Here is a 17,965-nt window from a genome sequence, read left to right as displayed (position 1 = left end):
CACTCTCATATTATAATTTCTCCCTCTTTATTTATTTATTTATTTAGAGATACAGCACTGAAACAGGCCCGTCGGCCTACCGAGTCTGTGCCGACCATCAACCACCCATTTATACTAATCCTACATTAATCCCATATTCCTACCCCATCCCCACCTACCTCTACTAGGGGGCAATTTATAATGGCCAATTTACCTATCAACCTGCAAGTCTTTGGCTGTGGGAGGAAACCGGAGCACCCGGCAAAAACCCACACAGTCACAGGGAGAACTTACAAACTGGTGCCATGTCTGATGATGCAGCCCTCCTCATTACTGCATTGAAATGTCAGCCTAGATTATGTGTTCAAATCCTGGAGCAGGGTTTAAAACCATAACCTATTGACTCAGAAAGAGGACGGTTGCCAACTGAGCCAAACTGACATCTTTTTACACCAGATAGAGAACTATTAGAAAAAAATTATCATGGGTTTAATGAATAGTTATTACTTTGAATCGGCAGCTGGTTGAAATTACATAAGCAGAGGAGTGGATCTGATTGGGGCCCAGTAATGAGTGGAGTTTTTCACGGCTCGTGTTGGACCACTACTGTCCATTTTCATTAATGATCTAATGGAGAGTTTATTAAACGATTTTTCACAGATGATACAAACATGTGAGCAAGGCTTAATTTGGACTAAATTAATGGATTGCAGGCTGACTTAGATAAATCAGATGAATGGGGCAAAGTATGGCAGATGCCATTTAATGTGGATAAATATAATGTGCAGTTGGTGTTAGGAACTTTCATGCTATGAAGGAGCATCTGCCATAGGTATTGGATCAAGAAACTTGCCATGATCACATAGTGAAGGTGTACAAGTAGTGGAGGTGGATAAAAGGAAACCTGAAATTACTGGAAGTAAGACAGAAAATGCTAGAAATACACAGCCGGTCAGTCAGTGTCAGGGTTCAAAATATATTGGGTGAGAATTTCATCTCCATAGTGCTGCCTCCAGCTGGTGGCCTAGCACTGTTTTGCTGGGCAGTCTGCGCCATCAGTTGCTTCTGGCATGACCTGCATGGCACGCCCTCTTGATAAGGATGCCCACACCAGCGTGCCCAGCATGCAATGGAAGGTGATGAAGGAGTGCCATAATGACGTTACACAGCCCAACTGGCTGGTGCAACACCAGGAAACCTCATTTGGACCAGGCAGGTCAACCTTTAAATAACAAGCACTGAGCTGCAAGATGGGCCCTGCACAAGTGTTCCTTAAAAAGACAGGCAGCCAAATTCCAGGGAATGTAATTTTTAAGAAGTTCTGCTATTGCAAAGTGTCTGGAATGTACTCTGGAGTGTTTTTGGAAGTGTTGTGATGAGTTCCTGGATTTGGCAAAGAGTGTAGCTGCATCCTCAGAGGGAGGGCAGAGGATCTGGTGACCTGTTCAAGGGTCTGCAGTGACAGAGAGATGGAGCAGAGACTGTGGAGAGGGCAAGCTCTGTGCAATGCCCTCTGCCAGGTTGGAGCTGGACTACCCTGTGTTCCTTTACAATGACAGGAAGCTGTCTGGCTGGCCAGCCAATGCACTCAGCATCTCGGTGTGCATGTCCTTTATGCTGATCCATCGAGGTCCTCACATGAGTCCTCTGCAGCTGAACACACTTGCCACCTCACCCTCTGGTGAGCTGTCAAACAAACCATCCCTTACCTTGGCCTGGCTGCAGCCCACTCATGCCCAGATGTCTCACCAGAAGGTTATCCAACCTCTATACCTGCCTCCTCGGAATGTGCAGTGCATGTATCAGCGTTGGAGGCTGCAAGTGTAAGGGTCTCTTCATGAGTGCTGTGATGGTGCTCTCTCTCTTCTTCCTGTGGCTGGGCAGGTGTCTGAAATCAGGAAATCAGAAGAGGAAGATTGGTATAAGGGAAAGGTGTGGATGGGATGGAAAGCAAGAGGTCCATGGTGACACCAGCAGCAGCTTGCTCATCATGTCAAATACCAGGATAAGTGTGTGCTGGGAGTTGAAAAGGGGCACAATGGCAGGAACATACCATCGTCCTCAATGGTCTCAGCAACACCCATGACGCTGAAAGCCATCTCTGCTGCAGGGCTCAGGAGATGCAGGCATCCTTGTCCCCTGCCCATTCTGCACTGTTTCTTTCTATTGGCTGGGATTTTGTCTTAGCAACAGGGGTCTCAAACACCAGCAAAAGCGCTGAGGAGAGCTTCACATCACCTCCTCTGGGGAAGGCCCGCCAAATCAAGTGCCAATTAGGCAGTTAAATGGACAGCAGCCGGCCTTTCCTGGGATCAAGGACCCCGGCGACAGAAGTCTCACCTGCTGAAAGCTGCTGGCCAATCAGAGGCCAGCAGCTCTTTAACTGAGCAGCACCAGTACCAGTCTCATGCAAGGCCCTGGAACCAGACCACCAGTGTAAGTCACAGCGGGAGGGGTTTCATGGTGTGGGGGAAAGTGTGTCGGGGCAATGGTAGCAAGGGCGGGGGGTGGCTGTCAACGGGCCCCCCCTTCCCGATGTCGGATCTCTTGGTCAGCCACTAAGTGCCTTTTAATGAGGGACTCTACCACTACACCCCACCCCTACACCACCCCCGGAGCTGGCAAGCAACCAGCACAGGTTTTCTTTGCATGCTCGTCATGCGGCGACAAGCCTGCCTGTTGCTGGGCTAAATCCAGCGGCGTCAGGATGAGTTAATTAGGCATTAATTACCCACTTAAGGGCCTCAATTGGTGGCAGGAAGGTGTCGGTTCCCTCCCCCCAGCCGCCCCCCTTATTATATGCTCTCATCTCCAATCCCGACATGGGAGAGAGCATAAAATTCCCCCCATTGTGTGCAAACTTGTCCTGCAAGAGAGAGGGAAGAATTTTAGTGATTATACAGCACAGTGTTTGGGTGATATGCATGCCATAGCTGAATAGCTGGAGGCAGTGAGAGGTGGGTGTGAATCTAGCAGCATTGGTAGGTGTGTGAGGGTGAACTGGAGTCTCTGGATGTTAGGCATGAGTCCTGAGTGCCAGGGACTGGTGTTGGGTGAGTGATGAGGATGTGGTGTATTGAGAAGTGTGTGAGGTTGCTGGTGTGGTGGGGAAATTTCATATGAAGATGCATTCACTGACCTTGATCACCTGCGTGAGGTTTTAAGACTTCTTATAGCACTGCTGCCAGGACCTTGGGTCCAGTCTGCGGCTGATGACCTCCCTGGTCACTTGCTGCCACTCCCTTCTGAGGGTAGTCCTTGAGGGCCTTCTGCCACCTCGCAGAACCATGGCAGCTCTCCTCCTGCCAACCTCCACTACTAATGCCTTCAGCGCCGCATCTTCCACCCTGGAACCCTCTCTCTATTCTGGTATTCCATTTTTAAATTGCAGTAATATTATTCAGTGCAGCTTCCCTTTAAGAGGGACAGATTGCCTTTAAGAGCAGGCTGGCTGCACCATGTGTTCGCAGCACAATGCTGCTCGGCACCCTACTGAGTGCAGGGGTAGCTGGCAGTGGCACAGAGGAAGCCAAGAGCAAGGAGCCCACTCCCCCACCCCCTCAACCTCTGCGCCACGCTACAATCACGTGTATGAGGTGGGACCACCAAGTTTATGTGCTGCCCATCTCTGATGGAACCGGCGCAAGCAGGTTGCAAATTGCAACCCTAGCACTCAAAAACGGGCAGTCAAATTTTTAACCTGTCTTATTTTTAATGCAAAGCTAGTGACAGAATTCATGTCAATTTGCTGTTAATTTATCATTTTGAAAGGCCTTTGCACTTTCAAAGCTTTTGAGGATTACTTCCAATGTCCAGAGTGTTGAAGGTCTTATCAGTGCTATGGAGATGTTTTTCATGCAGTGGAGATGGGTGGGGCTGCCATGAAATTAAAAAAAAGTTATCAACAGTTAAAGTACACGAGGTCACTGAGTAGAAAAATCCATTTTGTGGCATGCATAAATTGAGTAGGCTTAACAGAAGGCAGTTGGTTCCTGTATACAGGCTGACCTCATAATTTGTCACTTTTGTTTTGGGGTTTAAGTGATTAATAAAATTTATTCTTGCTGCATTTAACATTTTTAAACAAACAAAAATGCAAAGACTTTTTATAATAATTTACCAGTGTACTTGATATGTACGTTTATCATGTTTTACTGCAGTTAATTGTCAAAGAAATGCATTAATAATCACGATTAATCATTAGTAATCTATCTGTATTGCAGTTGATTGCAGATTTAATTCAGGTGGCAATATTTTAAATAGGTTTTGGACTCTTACACAGTCATCAAAAGTTACATTTATCAAAACCTGGGAAGAAAATTACATTTAACTTTAGGATATCTCATCAGGGCAAAGTGGCAGCCAATTTTGTTAACAGCAAGATCCCGTAAACAATAAATGAGATGAATGAATGGATGAATTGTTTTGTGGTATCTTGGTTAAAGGATGAATGTTAGTCAGGACACTAGAAGAATTCCCTGCTGTCCAACCATAGGATCCTTTACATTCACATAGAGAGAATAGCTCCAGATTTCCTTAGGGCTTCCAATGAACCTTTATGAAGGTTGGGCGAAACCTGCTGGAAAATGGTAGGCAGCCAGCTTCCCACGGATTGTGGGAATTTTCGATTGACTTTGTAGGGGTGGAACTTCCACCCGCCCCATACAGGGCCAATGATTCAAGGTAAAGCCAGAAGCAGGAATTGTTTACATGGCAGTTTTCACTTCCCAGGTGTAGTTGGGACCCTGTGTTTAAATTGGAGACCTGTATGCTGAATGAAGTGAATCATGCCAACGTCTAGATGGGTGTAAGTGAGTCCCAAGAGGGGTTCCAAGTGAGGCAATTGGCCAGGATCCCTGAAGCAAGGGCAATTACTTTTTATGACAATTAGATCAGTCGATTTGTATATGGTGCCAAGGTAGATACTAAAGTACTAAGGCCTTGGGCAGACAGGTGTCAATGATGATCCTGCAATGGCCCAGGCGACCACGATAAATAAGGTGACCACCCCCCGCAACCACCCCCCCCACCCTCCCCTCCCCTCCCCCCCCCCCACCCCCCACTGACCCTGCAAACTCCATAATCTCGAGGATTCTGGCCTGTGGAGTTTTGTGGCCCATTTTCTTTGCACTGGGCTCAAGTGTCAGACTGCATTGTGTGCTGAAGCCCTGGGCTGTGCCTTAAGTCTTCTGACTGAAACACGAGTGCCATCACTGAACATGGCTAAACATTTTGTTTTCTTTTTCTAATTTATAATCTAGATGTTTATGCAAAGTACAAAATAACATTGAGAGGTAACAGACAACAAAACAGTGGCACGAAATAACAGTACACAGGAAAGTACCTTGGAGGGAGAAGTACCTTGGAGGGAGAAGAAAATAACAAGGAATTCCAAGCCATGCACAACTAGCAGAATTACAAGTACAGAGGTATGTGAACCAACAGAAACACATCAGTGAACTTGTGTGAAGGTCATCAGAGACCAACAGATATGCAAATCCTATTCATTTATGTAATATCGGAAAATAAAGTCATTGTATGAAACATAACTGTCTGGCATGTGTACTTTATCTGCACAGTCATAATGTGCTCCCACATTATAGGCAGTTGAAAAAAAGACTTGCTAACGAATTAAAATTCTTCAATAAATAATGCAATTTAAAATATCCCCAAAACCATGCAGTGATGTGTCCAGGATTTTAGAAGGGGAGTTTTCTTGTGGTACAATGACAAAAGATAAGTGCATCAAAAGTGAGAAGCTAGTTGTTACGACCAGGTGAGAAAAGGGTCTAGGGTTCCCTCTCAGCCTTCATCTGGTCTTACCAAAACAGGGTTTAATTTTTAAAACACTGTTTTTAGCTCCCCCTTAGTGAATCCTTATTCACCGCTTTCCAATTATAAGGCAATAAACAAGCACAAACAGGCTGTCAAGAACCCTCAGGATCTTGTATGTTTCAATCAAGTAGGGAGGTTATGCTTCAGCTATACAGGCAGTGGTGAGACCACATCTGGAGTACTGGAGCACATCTGGAGTACAAAGAAACCAGCACAAATAGGTTTTCTTAGGTTTAAAGACGAAAGGTTGAAATTTATTAAACTTAAACTGAATTTGGTTAAAGCCTACGGATGCACGATGTGCTCACACTAGCATGCATATGCAATACACAATGCAGATAGAGACAGAACAGAGCAGGAGAAATAAAGTGGAAAAGTTTGAGGCAATCGCTGAAGAGCATTTTTGTTAAGGATCTTAGAGATCACTGTAGAGTCCTTGGTTGCAGGTAGCTCTTGCTTTTCATTGGGGCCCAGTATTCTTCATAAAACTTGTTCACTGTAGGAGACTTTTCTCTCTTGGGGTTCATGTGTCATCAGTGGATTTGGAGTTCCATGAGAAAGAGATGGGAGCAGTCAGGAGAGGCTTTAGTAAGCCAGCCAGGACAGGTCTTTTCAGTCCAGGAGCAAACAGACACTCTCCATTAAAACTGTTCATGCAATTCAGAAGAAACCAGATTAACAAGGAGGTGAGTCATGTGACTAGCTGGTCTGACCACATCTTGGCTCTGTGGATTGTATCATCTTAGCAGGGCCTGGAATGCGCTTCCCAGCTTTCAATTTCTGGTGCTCAAAGTCCATTGTGGGTTAAATGGATAAGGGAAGTAACCTCTCTGGTATGAAAATGTCTTCCAGCCAAGTGTCTGGCAGCCCTTGTAACAGGCCTTCTCTTCTTCCCAGCAACAATTTGAAATTTAATGTCCCTATGGCGAAATTAATATGCCTCATTCTTGGCAGGTGGGGGTCAGAGAGTCGTAGAGTCATAGAGTTACACAGCACAGAAACAGGCCCTTCGGCTCATTGTGTCTGTGCCGGCCATCAAGCACCTATCTATTGTAATCCCATTTTCCAGCACTTGGCCAGTAGCCTTGAACGCTATGGCATTTCAAGTGCTCATCTAAATACTTCTTAAATGTTGTGAGGGTTCCTGCCTCTACCATCCTTTCAGGCAGATTCTAACCACCCTCTGGGTGAAATTTTCTTTCCTCAGATCCCCTCTAAACCTCCTGCCCCTTACCTTAAATCTACGCCCCCTGGTTATTCACCCCCCACCCCCCCACTAAGGGAAAATATTTCTTCCTATCTAACCTATCAAAGTCCCTCATAATTTTGTATGGCTCAATCAGGCCTCAGCCTTCGCTGTTCTAAGGAAAATAGCCCTAGCCTATCCAGTCTCTCTTCATAGCTGAAATGCTCCAGTCCAGGCTACATCCTGGTGAATCTCCTGTGCACCCTCTCCAGTGCAATCACATCCTTTCTATAATGTGGTGACCAGAACTGTACACAGTACTCCAGCTGTGGCCTAACTAGCATTTTATACAGCTCCATCATAACCTCCCTGCTCTTATATTCTATGCCTCGGCTAATAAAGGCAAGTATCTATATGCCTTCCTAACCACCTTATCTACCTGTGCTGCTGCCTTCAGTGATCTATGGACAAGTACACCAAGGTCCTTCTGACCTTCTGTACTTCCTAGGGTCCTATCATCCATTGTATATACCTTTGCCTTGTTAGTCTTCCCAAAATGCATCACTTCACACTTCTCAAGATTAAATTCCATTTGCCACTGCTCCACCCATATTACCAGCCCATTTATATCATCCTGTAATCTAAGGCTTTCCTCTTCACTATTTACGATACCACCAATTTTCATGTCATCTGCAAACTTACTGATCATGCCTCTTATATTCACATCTAAATCATTAATGTACACTACAAACAGCAAGGGTCCCATTACCGATCCCTGCGGTACACTACTGGTCACAGGCTTTCAATCACAAAAACAACTCTTGACCATCACCCTCTGCCTCCTGCCACTAAGCCAATTTTGGATCCAGTTTGCCAAATTGCCCTGGATTCCATTGGCTCTTACCTTCTTGACCAATCTCACATGCGGGACATTCTCAAAAGCCTTACTGAAGTCCATGCAGACTACATCAACTGCTTTACCCAAAACTTTGGGTCTAAAGGGATCAAAGGGTATGGGGCAAAAGCTGCAACAGGCTACTGAGTTGGATGACCAGCCATGATAATAATGAATGGCGTAGACGGCTCGAAGGGCCAAATGGCCTACTCCTGCTCCTATTTTCTATTGTTCTATATTTCTATGTTTTTTTTATTATTCATTCATGGGATGCGGGCGTCATTGGCCAGGCCAGCATTTAGTGCACATCCCGACTTGCCCTTCAGAAGGTGGTGGTGAGTTGCCTTCTTGAACCGCTGCAGTCCATTTGGGGTAGGTAAACCCACAGTGCTGTTAGGAAGGGAGTTCCAGGATCTTGACCCAGCGACAGTGAAGGAACGGCGATCTAGTTCCAAGTCAGGATGTTGTGTGACTTGGAGGGGAACTTACAGGTGGTGGTGTTCCCATGTATTTGCTGCCCTTGTCCTTCTAGTTGGTAGAGGTCGCGGGTTTGGAAGGTGCTGTCTAAGGAGCCTTGGTGCATTGCTGCAGTGCATCTTGTAGATGGTACACACTGCTGCCACTGTGTGTCAGTGGTGGAGGGAGTGAATGTTTGTGGATGGGGTGCCAACCAAGCGGGCTGCTTTGTCCTGGATGGTGTCGAGCTTCTTGAGTGTTGTTGGAACTGCACCCATCCAGGCTGTGGAGAGTATTCCATCACACTCCTGACTTGTGCCTTGTAGATGGTGGGCAGGCTTTGGGGAGTCAGGAGATGAGTTACTCGCCTCAGGATTCCTAGCCTCTGACCTGCTCTTGTAGCCATGGTATTTATATGGCTACTTCAGTTCAGTTTCTGGTCAATGGTAGCCCCTAAGATGTTGATAGGATGTTACCCTCATCTACACATCTAGTCACCACCTCGAAAAATTCACTCAAGTTTGTTAAACACGATCTCCCCCTGACAAAGCCATGTTGACTATCCCTGATTAATCCCTGCCTCTCCAAGTGGAGATTAATCCTGTCCCTCAGAACTTTTTCCAATAGTTTCCTTACCACTGATGTAAGACTCCCTGGCCTGTAATTACCTGATTTATCCCTGCGACCCTTCTTGAATAATGGTAGCACATTCGCTGTCCTCCAGTCCTCTGGTACCTCTCCTGTGGCCAGAGGCATTTGAAAATTTGTGTCAGAGCCCCTGCTATCTCCTCCCTTGCCTCACATAACAGCCTGGGATACATCTCACCTGGCCTGGGGATTTATCCACTTTTAAGCCCACTAAAACCGCTAATACTTCCTCCCTTTCAAAGCTAATTTGTTCAAGTATATCACAATCCCCCTCCCTGATCTCTATACCTACATCGTCCTTCTCCATAGTGAACACAGATGAAAAGTAATCATTTAAAACCTCACCTATGTCCTCCGGCTCCACACACAGATTGCCACTTTGGTCCCTAATGGGCCCCACTCTTTCCCTGGTTATCCTCTTGCCCTTAATATACTTATAAAATGACTTGGGATTTTCCTTTATCTTGCCCGCCAATGTTTTTTCATGTCCCCTCTTCGCTCTGCTAATTATTTTTTTAAGTACTCCCCTACACTTTCTATACTCCTCTCGGGCCTCCGCTGTTTTCAGCGCTCTGAATCTGCCATAATCCTCCTTTTTTTCCTGATCCAATCCTCAATATCCCTTGACATCCAGGGTTCCCTGGATTTGTTGGTTCTGTTGCACAGTGGCGCAGTGGTTAGCACCGCAGCCTCACAGCTCCAGGGACCCGGGTTCAATTCCGGGTACTGCCTGTATGGAGTTTGCAGGTTCTCCCTGTGTCTGCGTAGGTTTTCTCCGGGTGCTCCGGTTTCCTCCCACAGCCAAAAGACTTGCAGGTTGATAGGTAAATTGGCCATTATAAATTGTCATTAGTATAGGTAGGTGGTAGGGAAATATAGGGACAGGTGGGGATGTTTGGTAGGAATATGGGATTAGTGTAGGATTAGTATAAATGGGTGGTTGATGTTCGGCACAGACTCGGTGGGCCGAAGGGCCTGTTTCAGTGCTGTATCTCTAATCTAATCTAATCTACTCTTCATCTTTACGGGTACATGTTGGCCCTGAACTCTCACTATTTCCTTTTTGAATGACTCCCACTGGTCTGATGTAAACTTTCCTACAAGTAGCTGATCCCAGTCCACTTTGGCCAGATCCTGTTTAATCATATTAAAATCAGCCTTCCCCCAATTCAGTACCTTTATTTCCGGTCCATCTTTGTCCTTTGCCATAACCACCTTAAATCTTAGAGTTATGGTCACTATCCCTGAAATGCTCCCCCACTGATACTTTTACCACTTGTCCGGATTCATTCCCTAGGATTAGGTCCAGTACCGCCCCTTCTCTTGTAGAACTATCTACATACTGGCTCAAAAAGCTCTCCTGTATGCACTTTAAGAATTTCTCCCCCTCTAAGCCATTTGCGCTAAAACTATCCCAGTTGATATTGGGGAAGTTGAAATCCCCTACTATTATTACCCTATTATTTTTACACCTCTCTGAGATTTGCCTACATATCTGATCCTCTATCTCTCCCTGACTGTTTGGAGACCTGTAGTACACTCCCAGCCAAGTGATTGTCCCCTTTTTGTTCTTAAATTCTACCATATGGCCTCATTTGAGGAATCTTCGAAGATACCATCCCTGCTTACTGCAGTAATTGACTCCTTGATCAACAGTGCAATGCCTCCTCCTCTTTTACCCCCTCCCCTGTCACGCCTGAAGATTCTATACCCTGGAATATTGAGCTGCCAGTCCTGCCCTTCCCTCAACCATGTCTCTGTGATAGCAATAATATCATATTCCCATGTGTTAATCAATGCCCTCAATTCATCTGCCTTATTAGTAAGACTCCTTGCATTAAAATAGATGCAATCCAGCCTTGCATTATTTGCTTGTGCCTTAACAGGTCTGTATTTGCTCAGCCTTCCAGACTGACTCTGTTTCTCTTCTATATTTGACTGAGCATCACCCCCTACTGTACCTCCACTCTGTATCCCATCCCACTGCCAAATTAGTTTAAACCCCCACCCCCAACAGCACTAGCAAACCTCCCAGCAAGGATGCTGGTCCCGTTCTGGTTCAGGTGCAACCCGTCAAACTTGTACAGGTCCCACCTTCGCCCAGAAACAACCCAGTGATCCAGGAAACTAAAGCCCTCCCTCTTGCACCATCTCTTCAGCCACACATTCATCTGATCTATCCTCCTATTCCTATCCTCACTAGCACGTGGCACCGGGAGTAATCCAGAGATTACAACGTTTGAGGTCTTGCTTTTTAATCTGTAGCCTAGCTCCCTAAATTCTTGTTGCAGGACCTCATCCCTCTTTCTAACTATGTTGTTGATACCAATGTGTACCACAACCTCTGACTGTTCACCCTCCCCCTTCAGAAGGTCCTGTAGCCGCTCCATGACATCCTTGACCCTAGCACCAGGGAGGCAACATACCATCCCAGAGTTACATTTGTGGCCATAGAAACGCCTATCTGTACCCCTTTCAATAGAATCCCCTATCACTACAGCTCTCCCAATCTTTTTCCTCCCCACCTGTGCAGCTGAGCCACCCATGGTGCCACAGACTTGGCTCTTGCTGCATTGCCCTGAGAAGCAATCTTCCCCAACAGTATCCAAAACGGAAAATCTGTTAGATAGGAAGATGGCCCCAGGGGACTCCTGCACTACATGCCTAGTTCTTCTACTCCGCCTGACGGTCACCCGTTCCCTTTCTGCCTGAGCAGTCTTGACCTGTGGTGTGACCACCTCCCTGTACGTGCTATCCACGATGATCTCAGACTCGCGAATGTTCCACAGTGACTCCAGCCACCTCTCCAGATCCGAATCGAGGATTTCGAGTAGCTGCAGCTGGAGACACTTCCTGCACATGTGTTCACCTTGGATTCTGGAAGTGTCCCTGACTTCCCACATTGCACAGGAGGAGTATTCCATGCTGCCGAGCTGCCCTGCCATGACTTACCCGTAATTTACTCCTTTAAATTACCCAAAAATTGGATTATTTACACTAGGGACCTTGATTCCCTAAAAAAAACACTACCCACTATTAAAAAAAAACTGTAGACCTTTCTCTTTACTTTAGTTACTAACCCATCTATTTAGAGTTATTCCCTAACAGCAGTTACACACCAATCAATCACCTTGCAGCTTTCCTGTGACGTCACTGTTGACTTTTTTTCTTCTTTTTTCAAAACTCTGGTGCTCCTGGATTCCTCTCCGTTCCCGGAAGGTAAGTGGCTAGGCTGTGATCCTCAGGGTCAATTTATCCGCTCCTCTCTCGGCATTCTCCCCAAAGGTCTGCTCCTCTCCACTCTGCTCCGGGAAGATAAGTGTAGTCCAGCATGACACCTCCACACCCAGCAGAATGAAATGCAATTTGAGAAAAGGCACATTTCATTAAAAGGGTCGAGAGAAAATATAAGATACAGAAAAAGAACATGCATTTCTCTCATTCATTCCCATTCATTCATAAATCCTAAAACTTATTACAGCCTGTCTTTTCTTGGTGCCAGTGCTGCTTTAATTGTCCCTTTTTTGGCATCCCGGTAAAAATGTGGTTTTCTCGGGAGATTTTTCATCAGCTTGCCGATTTCCATGGCTGCCTAGGGTCTTTGAGATGGTTAGGTTTAATTAGACCCGAGTTGGAACTTTTTTTCAGGAGAGTCAGTAGTGGGCATATCTATCTGAATTCTCTATCAGTGCTTTGCTGAGTCATGTAAAAGCTTTTGACTTCAGGTGTTGCGTGGTCCGTTTTTTTCTGACTGCAGGGGAGGGTTCTTTGCTAAACTCCCCTTTGTCCCCTGGAACACTCCCGCCTGCAGGTATTTGTGCAGACTCTACTGCGCTCTGTGGCACTTTGACCAGGTGAGGCATCACCCTCACAGTTTCTTGGCCCGTTAGAGGTCTTTCTTTGTCTCTGCAGGTTCCTGTAAATGCTGTTAGCAACTCTGGTGGGGTTCCTCTAGTGTCTGCATTTACATAGGAGAATGTGGGGTCTAACTTTTCAAATTTTTTGGGTTTGGCTAACCGGACAGCAAGGGTTTACATCTGGGATTCCTCCCGAACTTCCTTCAACCTGCCCTCTTGGCCACTTTTGTTCCTTCCCTCTCTAAACTTTTTCCAGACTTGTGCCTGCCTGTCCCCTTTGTTTTCGGCGGGGGTCCCTTACAGTTCAACAGCCCTCTGCTGGAGGGTCCTCCTAACACCAGTACAGGACTTAGGGGTGCAGGTTTCACTGTAGGTTGGGATTTCCCCTTAACCTGGCACATGTGGCAACTCCTTTAGTACTCCACATCTTTGTGAAGTTTTGGCCAGCCAAACTGCCGTCTTATGCGGGCTTTGGTCTTTTGTATACCGACATGTACAGCCACTGTAGTCTCATGGGCCCTTCTTAATATTTCTGTCTGGTACCTCTGCGGCACCACTAACTGGTGAACTACTGTACACTCATTGCTCTCAGGTCTGTGAGGAGAACTCCATTTCCTCATCAGTACCTCATTCTTTAAATAGTAGCATTCAAGGACTCCCTCTGCTTCACTTTCAGACTGGGCAGCCTGTGCTAACTCTCTCAATATTGGGTCGGCCTGCTGAGCCTCAGCTAGGGAAAATGTATTTAATTCACTGCCTGGGTCTTCTAACTTTCCAAAGAAAGTCTCAGACAGGCAGACCTCATGGTCATCTGCCTGCAGTGCCAATGCAGTCTCCTCTGGGGGAGCTGGTTTGATCATGGTCTGATCCACTACACATTCAGAGAAACTGCAGGTGTCCGTCTCCTGCCATGGCCCTATCTCTCTGACCTCCTACAGTCTTTCACTACGGGGTGTTACCACCTTCACCCCCGCCAGATCATTACCTAGGAGCAGGTCAACCCTATCCACAGGCAAACTAGGGACAATCCCTATGGTCACCGGTCCCAAAACTAGGTTGCATTCCAGGTGCACCCGATGTACAGGTACAGGCATACACTGCCCTCCAGTACCATTCACCACCATTTTGGTGTTCACTGCATGCTCTGGGGGAAAGGTCAGGCCTTTTTCCCAGTAAAAGGGATTTAGTGGCCCCTGTGTCCCTGGGAATTACTATGGGCTTGCTTGCCCCACTCGAGGGGTATGGGGTTACTTTCCCTTCAGACACAACACCCTAATAACCTTCAGGAACCCTATTAAATCTTCCTGCACTTGCAGCGGTCGACTTCCTGGGTCTCATTCTTACTGCAGTTAAAGCCACAGCTTGTTCTGCTATGCTTTCCATCAGCTTCTCTTCTTCACTGAGTGGGTGTGCCCTGATTAACCCTACCGGTTTCCCCTATAGTTTCCAGCAGTCAGCTTTTAAATGTCTTGCTTTATTACGATGGAAGTACACAGGTCTCTGGGTCTCACTCGTGCTCACAGCACTTTCCTTTTTGACTAGAGTAGGGCTCCCTGTGTCTCCTGCTTTTCTTTCTCTCCCAGGACTGCTTGGGCTCCTATCTCCTTCCCACCCTTTGTCCTTTTTGGATTTGTGGAGGTGATTAGGAAAGGTTCTCCCTGGGAAACCGATTTATATATTAAAGCAAACTCATCAGCCGGAACGGCCGCTTGCCGGGCTCTCTGACCCCTCTGCTCCTCTACATGGGTCTTTATGGAGAGTGGGAGAGTGTTTAAATTCCTCTAACAGGATTACTTCTCTGAGATTCTCAAAGCTGAGCTGGACTTTACGAGCCCTCAGCCACCGGTCAAAAGCCAGCTGCTTACTCCATCCAATCTCCAGATAAGTTTAATTAGCTGGCTTCTTGAGGGTTCTAAACTTTTGGTGATAGGCTTCAGGTACTAATTCATATGCCCCCGAGGATAGCATTTTTTGTCAGTTCATAATTTGATGAACTCTCATCTGGCAACAGGGGATAAACCTCATGGGCTTTTTCGGTTAGATTGCTTTGTAATAAAAGAGGCTCGGTCTCAGCTGCCCATTTTAGCTGCCTTGCCAGTTTTTCAAAGGATACAAAAATCCTTCTACATCTTGCTCATTGAATTTGTGAATTAGTTGAGCTCGTTTTAACAATTTTGTACCCAGCCCTGAATTACACTCCTCCATATTGGCCATGCTTTCACTGGGGTTACTCTGTCGCCCCCTAGTTAATTCAAGTAGCTTAAGCTCTCTCTCTTCACATTCCTTCCGGAATATTCTTTCTCTGTCCCTCTCCTGCCTTTCATTTTCTTCACATTCCTTCTGGAAGGCTCTTTCTCCGTCCCCTCTAATTCAAGTTTCCTCTGTTCCAATTGTATCTTTGCTAACAATACCCTGTCGACGTCTGCATCTAACCCTGTTTCTCCTTCCTCAGATTCAAGGGAAAAATGGTTGGCCATTAGTCTTAGGACCTCTTAGCCTTGCCACCTACAGTGATCCCACACTGCTCAGCCAATTTCCGCAACTCCTCCATAGACAGGGCTTTTAACTTATCCCAAGTTACTTCACCCTGGCTTGGGGAGCTACTAGCTTCAGTTGCAGACATGTTAGTATCCTAGCACACACAACCACAAGAAAACCTGTTTTGAAATCTTGTTCTTTTTTGATTGGGAATCATTTGGCTTCCCACTTCCAATTTCTCTCGTTTGTCTGTGGGTAAAATCCAGGACGCTAGCCCCCAAATTTCTGTTATGACCAGGTGAGAAAGGGGTCTAGGGCTCCCTCTCAGCCTTTACTTGGTCTTACCATAATGGGGTTTAATTTTAAACACACTGTGTTTTTAGATCCCCCTTGGTGAATCTTTGTTCACCGCTTTTCAATAATAAGGCAAAGAAACCAGCACAGAGAGGCTTTCTTAGGTTTAAAGAAGAAAGGTTAAAATTTATTAAACTTAAATTTTAATTCAGTTAACACCTATGGATACACGATGCGCCCAAGCTAGCACGCATATGCGATACACACAGGCAGATAGAGACAGAACAGAGCAGAAGAAATAAAGTGGAAAAGTTTGAGGCAATCGCTGAAGAGGGTTTTTGTTAAGCATCTTTGAGCACACTGTAGAGTCCTTGATTGTAGGTAGATCTTGCTTTTTATTGGGGCCCGGTATTCTTCATAAACCCTGTTTGCTGTAGGAGATTTTTCTCTCTTGGGGTTCATGTGTCTTCAGTAGATTTGGAGTTCCGTGAGAAAGAGATGGGAGCAGACAGGAGAGGCTGTGGCAAGCCAGCCAGGAGAGGTCTTTTCAGTCCAGGACACTATGCAGACACTCTGCGTTCAAACTGTTAGTACAATTCAGAAAAATTCAGGTTGATAAGCAGGTGAGTCATGTGACTAGCTGGTCTGACCACATTTTGGCTCTGTGGATTGTATCATCTTAGCAGAGCCTGGAATGCGCATCCCTGTCTTCAATGTCTGGTGCTCAAAGTCCATTGTGGGTTAAATGGATAAGGGAAATAACTTCGCTTGTCCCTATTGGTATGTAAATGGCTTCCAGCCAAGTGTCTGGCAGGCCTTGTAACGGGCTTTCTCTTCTTCCCAGCAACAATTTGAAATTTAATGTCCATTTGGGGAATTAATATGCCTCATTCTTGGCAGGTGGGGGCCCAGCATGACACTAGTGCTGGGAGAAATTCAAAGATAAAGAAACCTGTTACACATTTACAAATAAACTACACCTTACAAATAGTATTAATCTATGCTTGTTTTTAAGACTACCTCACATAAAAGAGGATTTCATGCAATAATAAACTCACCCCATCCAACCTAAACCACTGGCTGAACCCAAAGTCTAACCAAGGATCCTATCACAACTGCACAGTGGCTAGTAATCTTATATAATAATCGTGTGACCTTGTCCCACTGCATTAGTTCCTTTTAAGAAAAAATCCAAATATACCAAAAATAAGAAAATTACCATAGCACTGTTTTAAAATAGCTCCACAATACAAAACTCATATCCACCTACCAACTACTAAATGGAGAAAACACCACATGAGCTAAATTTTAGAATCCCATTAGAGCTTTAGTTTTGAGGAAGATCACAGCGATAGTTTCTTCTTCACAACTTGTCAGCTCCATATCCTCTCTTTGTAGGTAAAGTATTACTTGGTAAGTTTAAGATGTAATTGTATGTCGCATCCTCTTTTAAGTACTACATGCTTTAGAAAAATACTGTGCTCTATTAATTTTCCCCAGGGTGGAATTTGGATGATGCAGCTTAAAATCATCATGCTTTTAATTATTTAATTTGTCATGTACATCAAAAATAAACTTTTGAAGGTATAGCAGACTTGTACATACATTGTGAGACACAATAGGAGCCATCTTAACCTTGCCTCCTTAGTAGACGGTTAAAATCACCAGGAGACTTATCCGCTGCTGTTCTGCCCCCTTTCTGCAGGAAGCAGTCACGATGCCTTTAATTTAAAGGAGTCCACCATCTTCCCATGATTTGAACGATGCAGAAAAGTCCAAGTTTAGCTCCGAGGAGAGCACAGCGACTCAAGCAGCCCTGGTTCTTGATACCTTTACAAAGCCCACATACACCTGATGAGCGCTGGTACAATATGACCTGTACATTTACAAGATTTTAATGAGTACACCATGGGCATGTCAGAACAGAGAATCAGTGGCCCAGATAGATAAGGAACATTTTGTGATTCAGCCCAGCCAAAGTCTTCCACATCAATATAGTATATTGTATTGGATACAACTTTATTACATAAGCCTTCACCATTGAGCACCCAAGAGAAGACAACAAATAGCACAAGAAGGTTCCATAAAGGAAAGCGAAGAAGCTGAAACTGTAACTACTGAATTACCATTGCCAGCTGCTATAGCCCTTCAATAGATTCTTACTGATGAAATTGTCTCCTCATTACATCTGTCATCCATTGCATTAACAGTTCTCTCCACATCTTCAACAAATACACCTTTATGTATCTTCCCTTGTCATATTGCACAGCCCCGATATTCTTCAGGGGTTCACCTTGTCGAGCTAAGTATTGGCCTTGATTTTTGTGCTCAAGTCCT

At 45.5% G+C, this 17,965-nt stretch overlaps 1 long non-coding RNA gene across 3 annotated transcripts in view; it reads left to right on the top strand.

The window, feature by feature from the left end:
- The window catches only part of LOC137375963 (uncharacterized), a 174,368-nt gene extending 156,673 nt beyond the window's left edge, over positions 1-17,695 (top strand). For 2 of the 3 annotated variants that reach the window (XR_010976104.1, XR_010976106.1), the window contains one exon: positions 5,241-5,515. This is a non-coding gene — a long non-coding RNA (uncharacterized lncRNA). Of the gene's footprint in view, positions 1-5,240; positions 5,516-17,333 lie in introns of those variants that run through there. The other variant, XR_010976105.1, reaches the window with a different exon arrangement.
- The last annotated feature ends 270 nt before the right edge of the window (positions 17,696-17,965 follow it).

Source organism: Heterodontus francisci, chromosome 12, assembly GCF_036365525.1.
Source record: "Heterodontus francisci isolate sHetFra1 chromosome 12, sHetFra1.hap1, whole genome shotgun sequence".
NCBI lineage: Eukaryota > Metazoa > Chordata > Chondrichthyes > Heterodontiformes > Heterodontidae > Heterodontus > Heterodontus francisci.
This window is presented reverse-complemented; position numbering and strand designations above follow the sequence as displayed.